Genomic DNA, 5874 nt, shown 5'->3' with positions numbered 1-5874 from the left:
AGTCAAATATATAAGACACTGAACAAATTCACAATTCCTGGAAGCATGAGGGAGGTGAGGCAAACAAAAGTAAAATGAGTGTTAGTCACTCAGTTGTGTCCAACTCTGTGAACCCATGCACTGTAGCCCATCAAACTCCTCTGTCTGGTGGATTTTCCAGGCTAGAACACTGAAGTGGGTTGCCATTCCCTTCTCCAGAGGATGTTCCTGATCTAGGGATTGGACCCTGGTTTCCTGCATTGCAGTCAAGTTCTTTACCATCTGAGCCATCAGAGAAGACCAGTGTGAAAAGGAATTTTCTTTAATATCTCTAAGCTATGGCTTCCCAGGTGGCACTAGCTGTAAAGCACTTGCCTCCCAGTGCAAGAGACATAAGAGATGAGGGTTAGATCCCTGGCTTGGGAAGACACCCTTTAGGAGAGCATGACAACCTACTCCAATATCCTTGCCTGGAGAATCCCATGGACATGGAGCCTGGTGGGCTACAGTCCATGGGGTCACAAAGAGTTGAACATGACTGAAGCGACTTAGCACACATGCATGCAAGGATAGGGTGTGCAAGGATGCAGAGGATCAGAAATTAGAAGCCTTAAGCAATTGTCTTTATCAATAGACAATGTGAAGCTTTGCTGAGGGCTGTTTGGTGAGAACAGATTATAAGAGATCGTAAAAGCTGAAGAACTTTTTTCCCCTCTAAAATTTCTTCCTAGAAAAGTAAAATCCTCTGTGCTTCATGGATTTTCGGCCACTTTTATAAGGAATCTCAGTTATCTCTGTCTTATTTTTCAGACACCACAACATCTGATAAAATTTGCTACTTAAATATTTGTATTTTTTTCTGTGACTCTAACACATCCTTGTTCTTAAAATCTCCTGGAAACCATCATAATGTATTGGGTCAAAAGTTCTTGGCACTCCAGGCCAAAAGCCAATTCACCTGATTGTAGAGCTATACAAGCAGAAAAACTAACTCTAGGTCCAATCAGGTACCAGGAAGGTGGCTACCTCTGTGTTTCCACTTTGTGACAGTTGCATCCTGAATAGCAGCAGGCCAACATTAGGAGGAAAGAGCGAGCTGGGTGAGTCTTAAAGGATATCTAATTGGGCCTCAGTGCTCACATGATGGTTAAAAGCCTCCATTTAACGTGATGGTTAAAAGCCTCCTTTTCCTATCCAGTAATTTTCTTCTTCTCTTTATCAGGTTCTCTTCTTTTTCACTTTGTTTTTCCTTTCTTTCAACACCTTCCCTAAGCTCATCTAAACAATAAAACAGGAGAAAAGTTCATTTCATGATCAAATGTTTTAATATGATTTTGCAAAGTGTTTACTGAGTATTAGAGTCACCAAGCTGAATATTTCTATAGGCATTGTGCCTACAACTCATGAAAATCTCTTTAAAATGGCTGTTTATCTATATGCCATTCATTTTGTTCTAATTAATAATCAAAATTTTCCTAAAGCAGTGGACCAATTGCAAAAAGATTTGTGTGGAGGAGGGGAGTGTGAAGATCATTCATTACATGAAAATGTCCCCCTCAAAAAAAAAGGTGCACATTTTCTTTTCTTTACAAAAATAATTTCATCTTAGAGCATTAAGAAATACAATTTACTTTTTAAAAAAAATTTAATTTTCACCTATATTTTTAGGATTTCACTGGGAGACTTAAGGTAAAGAGGCATTCATCCTTGTGATTGTACAGTTTTTTTTTTTTTTAATTTTTCAGTCACCTGCTTTAATGACAGAAGTTTTCTCCCCATAGAGACGACCTGTGGAGAAGGCAATGGCCCCCCACTCCAGTACTCTTCCCTGGAGAATCCCATGGATGGAGGAGCCTTGTAGGCTGCAGTCCATGGGGTCGCAAAGAGTCAGACACGACTGAGCAACTTCACTTTCACTTTTCACTTTCATGCATTGGAGAAGGAAATGGAAACCCACTCCAGTGTTCTTGCCTGGAGAATCCCAGGGAAGGTAGAGCCTGGTGGGCTGCCGTCTATGGGGTCGCACAGAGTCGGACACGACTGAAGTGACTTAGCAGCAGCAGCAGAAGCAGCAGCAGAGACAACCTGACTGTAGGAACCTGGAACTGACATGGCAGAAGCCTCTACTTCACTTCATGAAATTGTGGGCTTTTTATTAGAGCAAGAATTCTTAACCACAGAACCATTTCTGTAGGAGCTTCAGTGTTCTCAGGCTAAGAAAACATGTTTAAAGATGCTTGAGGACTCAAAGAGCTTTCATTTGTCTGAGTTAGAGCAGAACTGAACAAGTGATCATTTGTTAAAGGTAGCTTCTATGTGTAATTTAAACCATTGTTGATGAGCTTCAAAATTTATGTTACATTAAAATAGATTGGTTTATATTATTTACTTTGAATGAGTCTTTAACTCACACATAATTTTATATCACACACTAATCATTTGAAAATATTGTATTGGTTCCCTGAGTTATGCAGATGTTCCAAACATTGACACATTTATAATACAAGCTATTTTAAAGACATTATTTGTTAGTATTACCTTTGATCTCACCAGAAAAGTCTTCAGGTATTGGGAAGATATTAGGCTCACAGCAGCTTATGTAAGTTTTTTAAAATTTATTTTTTGCTTGAAAGGTCAAATTTCACCTTTGGTGACAAATATTTTTAGTTTTTATTCTTCGAAGCAATAGGTTCACCTTGTTCATTTGTGAGAAAATGTTTACCAAATACTCAAACTATGGTCTGAATATTGGTTTGTTGGTCAGTCACTCCTTCAAGTAAAAATAAAATAAATGTTCTAATAAAAGAAAAGTGATTAGTTTAGCTCACATCTCAGACACTCATGCCTTTTCTCCAGGCAGCCATTGTATTTCAGTATGTAGCAGAGGTGCTATAGGTGTACTTCCTGTTTCACATACAGAATGTGACCCAGGTTTGAGATCTAAAAAAAGTTAACTAGTTTTACTGCTTCATCAAGGACTTTCTTAAGTGAAACTGTAATTTTTAAACTGGAAGTGCATCAGATCAGAACAGATCAGTGTCCGACTCTTTGCGACCCCATGAACTGCAGCACGCCAGGCCTCCCTGTCCATCACCAACTCCCGGAGTTCACTTAGATTCATGTCCATCGAGTCAGTGATGCCATCCAGCCATCGCATCCTCTGTCGTCCCCTTCTCCTCTTGCCCCCAATCCCTCTGGGCATCAGAGTCTTTTCCAACGAGTCAACTCTTCGCATGAGGTGGCCAAAGTACTGGAGTTTCAGCTTTAGCATCATTCCTTCCAAAGAAATCCCAGGGCTGATCTCCTCCAGAATGGACTTGTTGGATCTCCTTGCAGTCCAAGGGACTCTCAAGAGTCTTCTCCAACACCACAGTTCAAAAGCATCAATTCTTCAGCACTCAGCCTTCTTCACAGTCCAACTCTCACATCCATACATTACCACAGGAAAAACCATAGCCTTGACTAGCAGTAAATAATAACATGACTAATAAGAATACAATGAATACAATGACAGCTTGGTGTCACTGCCTTGATTCATGCTACGATGCCAACAGTTTTATCCATCATTACTTTTGTGTCAGTGGTGCAACTGTCAGCACAGAGAAAATGGTAAATAATGTCTGAGTGTATTTACAGAAAAAATTTTTTGCCTCTTGTATGTCCTAAGAAGTCTTGGGAATGTCCAAGCATATAAGACCACAACTTGAGATTCTCTGCTCTAGAACACTACTTGGGAGACACAAGTGTATGTGTATACACACTGAAAATGTATATAGGTTTGTATATTTCTTTTCAGACAATGTACAGAGCCTTCATCATGTTGTTAGAGGATGTCTTGTGACCTAGCTCTTTTTCAAATAAAGAAATGCAGCTTAAATAAGCTAAACCATTTGGCCAAAGTTAAAAAGCTTTGTGTGTGTGGCATGAGAGATTCAGGGCACCATTTTATTTCTTTGACCCCAAAGTCCATATTCTCAAACTCTATGCTAAATCTTAGCATAACACGTTTTGAAAATTGGTACAGGAATACAAAACTTGGAAAATGCGGTGGATGCCTCAGTGGTAAAGAATCCGCTTACAATGCAAGAGATGCAGGAGACGCAGGTTGAATCCTTGGGTCAGAAAGATCCCCTGGAAGAGGAAAATGGCAAGCCACTCCAGTATTCTTGCCTGGGAAATCCCGTGGACAGAGGAGCTTTGTGGGCTACAGCCCACGGGGTTGCTTAGAGTTCGACATGACTGAGCAACTGAGCCCATGAACACAGAGTATTGGGAGGCTTTGGAAAAGGAAGTCCCATCAAATTTTAGAGACCAAGAGAGACTTGGTGATCCTGAAAGGAAGATGTCATTTGGAATGATCTGATGGATGGTAGGGTTTTATAGAGTAGAAGAGATTATTACAGATAGAAGCAATGGCATAAACAAAGGCAGGAAGCCAGGAAATTGAGGGCTGTGTGTGGGAAACCATGAGTAATCTATTTCAGCTGGAGAGTCTGGGAATCATATACAAATGAACTTAGTAAAATGTGTTGGAATCAGAGGGCCACATGCCAAACTGAAGAGTTATATAAGATCCATGGAGCCATTGAAAGATTTTTGAATAGGGTTTGGGTATAACTGGGCTCTTGCTTTGGTGCATTCTTGGGACACTGTTATTCAGTGAGCAGCAATTACTTAATATCAGAACACTTTGAATTGAAAGCATTTATGAGGAACTGTTTATTACCATTGTTAATAAAGAATGATCAAAAGAATAATTTACTTTCTTTGGTTAAAAAAAAGATGAATAAACTGTACAGTATGGATTTCTATTGATGCTTGAAAAACATTCACTTGCACAGTCATTTCCTACTTATCATTGGATCAATACAATGGAACAACTATTAATACTTCTCAAAATGGTTTCCATTCATATTGTCTGGTTCATACTAAAGATTTGCCAATGAAGGTTGCTCCATGCTTGTATTCTGAGAGTTTGCCTCCCTCTGGGGGCCTCATAGAGCCATTAGTTGCCATCAGATGGCTTCTACTTCAGATGAATGAGGCTTATGAATAAGCAGCTCTCCCATAAGTCCCAGTCTGTAAAGATTCACAGACATCTCATTTCATCTGGAAACCAGTACTGCACTGGCTGAGTACTGTTACCACCACTGCTAATACTGGTACCACTGTTACTACCATTACTGGTGGCTATATTTTGAGTACTAAGTATTGAGCCTATGTTAAATGCAGTATATGCAATCATGTGAGATTGATTTATTTCCTTGATTTTTTTTATATCAGAAAGCTAAAGCTTAAAAGAGTTAAAAATTTTTCTCCGAATGTACAAAACTAGTAAAGTGATGGTCTGTCTACAAAGATCCATGCCGTGGCTTTCCTCCCTCACCCACATAATGCCGACTTATCCTCAAGCTTCAGTTTAAAGTCATTGCCTCAGAAGACTTTCCTGACCCACTAGAATTAATCAAATTATCTTCTCATAAATTTATATACTTCCCATATTTAAATTTTTAATACAGTTTTCATATTATACTTGTTTAATATCTGTCTTAACTACCAGACTCAAAATGCCTTTCAAGGTAGGACAGTTTCTTTCTAGCTCACCTCAGTATCCCTTTGATTGAAAGTCTGAATTGATTTATTCTAAATTATTTACAGTCCTCATTCTATTGGGATGTTCCTGTCAGAAAGATGATGCTAGCTGGAAAGATTTTATACTTCAGATACTCTGACCATTAATGCCTCAAGAGCCTTTTGTCTCATCTCTGAGACCAAGAAAGATGGCATTATAAGGCAGGTAAGTTTCAGTGAGGCAGCATAGGAAGTCGTTGCTCAAGAGCACTGAAATGGGTTGGATACCTGACCTGGGGACCTCAAGCAGTGGGGATTCATAAT

Source organism: Bison bison, unplaced genomic scaffold (genome assembly GCF_000754665.1).
Source record: "Bison bison bison isolate TAMUID 2011002044 unplaced genomic scaffold, Bison_UMD1.0 scf7180017864471, whole genome shotgun sequence".
Lineage (NCBI taxonomy): Eukaryota > Metazoa > Chordata > Mammalia > Artiodactyla > Bovidae > Bison > Bison bison.
The sequence above is the reverse complement of the archived record's forward strand: the minus strand, read 5'-3'. Positions refer to the sequence as shown.